The sequence below is a fragment of the Patiria miniata genome, unplaced genomic scaffold, assembly GCF_015706575.1.
Source record: "Patiria miniata isolate m_02_andy unplaced genomic scaffold, ASM1570657v1 HiC_scaffold_8, whole genome shotgun sequence".
Lineage (NCBI taxonomy): Eukaryota > Metazoa > Echinodermata > Asteroidea > Valvatida > Asterinidae > Patiria > Patiria miniata.
In genome coordinates, this window is record NW_024037075.1 from 4550459 (window position 1) to 4552382 (window position 1924).

Here is a 1924-nt window from a genome sequence, read left to right on the forward strand (position 1 = left end):
ATCCAGGTTAAGGTACCTTCAGGCTGCGATACATGGGAGCCATGCGGGTTGGCGCTGACAGGCCTCCCTATGGGACTTACTGCACAAAATGGAAAGAAGGGGCATCCGCCGCTACTTCTGGGATTTTCTCCAAAAGTTTCGGGTCTATCGACCTGCCGATTTGCATGCGGGTTGGCCCATTCATCCGCTTCAAAATGGTACCGAGTTTGTCCAGATCCATCCAGGTTAAGGTACCTTCAGGCTGCGATACATGGGAGCCATGCGGGTTGGCGCTGACAGGCCTCCCTATGGGACTTACTGCACAAAATGGAAAGAAGGGGCATCCGCCGCTACTTCTGGGATTTTCTCCAAAAGTTTCGGGTCTATCGACCTGCCGATTTGCATGCGGGTTGGCCAATTCATCCGCTTCAAAATGGTACCGAGTTTGTCCAGATCCATCCAGGTTAAGGTACCTTCAGGCTGCGATACATGGGAGCCATGCGGGTTGGCGCTGACAGGCCTCCCTATGGGACTTACTGCACAAAATGGAAAGAAGGGGCATCCGCCGCTACTTCTGGGATTTTCTCCAAAAGTTTCGGGTCTATCGACCTGCCGATTTGCATGCGGGTTGGCCCATTCATCCGCTTCAAAATGGTACCGAGTTTGTCCAGATCCATCCAGGTTAAGGTACCTTCAGGCTGCGATACATGGGAGCCATGCGGGTTGGCGCTGACAGGCCTCCCTATGGGACTTACTGCACAAAATGGAAAGAAGGGGCATCCGCTGCTACTTCTGGATTTTCTCCAAAAGTTTCGGGTCTATCGACCTGCCGATTTGCATGCGGGTTGGCCCATTCATCCGCTTCAAAATGGTACCGAGTTTGTCCAGATCCATCCAGGTTAAGGTACCTTCACGCTGCGATACATGGGAGCCATGCGGGTTGGCGCTGACAGGCCTCCCTATGGGACTTACTGCACAAAATGGAAAGAAGGGGCATCCGCTACTACGTTAGAGAAAGTAGGTAGTGGAGGGTGCGTACTGCTCGAGATCCTGGGGACGAGGTTGATGGCTACCTGACCTTAGATTCATTAGGGTGCACTGAACCAATCAAGCCCCAAACAGTGTAAAATCAACAAAGTTCAGAACCAAATAACCTGCAAGCCGACATCACTGGGGTTTCTCAAACAAAAATTTAATTATTGTCTTGTACTTCATCTTTTTATTTCATTTCAATTTTGGGTAGTACTAGCTAATCGGCTCGCGTAGAAATTCTCACTTGCATTAATTCACTGCACCCATCAGGAATAATCAGAATCTTTTGGTCTGGGAACCAGACCATCAAATTGTGTAGGGTAGCAGACCAGTAAATAAACTTCCATAGACCCCAATGGTAAATGCTCACACTTCGCAAATTTGGGGAAAATACTCACAATTCTGTTGTTCGAGACACATCAAATTAAAGCTAATTTCATCATGGAATAGAATAGAAATTCATCTTTCATTTTCTTTTCAATTTCCGGGGGGGGGGGGGAACTAATGACCTTCAGGAAAAAATTTCCCTCCGAAGATAATCACCCCTGAAAAATAGTCCTGAAGCCCATCGCCATGTTGAAAACGATGCCTACACTCCATTGCAAAATAGAGCTCTTTAAGGGCCACAATTTCGTCCAAATTGAACGGAACTACACGTTCCCAGTCCTGTGCACGGCTTCCACCCTTATTTTTTACAAACCCTCAAATTCATGGCCCACAGCATGCTTAAATACTGAAGATTTTGAGGGCATGCAAATCGTGATTTAGCCAGCGCAGGCAATTTCGGACCGATTTACTGGTCTGCACGACACACCTGTAGAACCCATAGAACCGTCTTTCGTCAATGTGGCATAGCGCCCTCATTTGTTCAACTTTGGCGAATGTTGTCATTTAATTTTTTTTTTGACGTGAC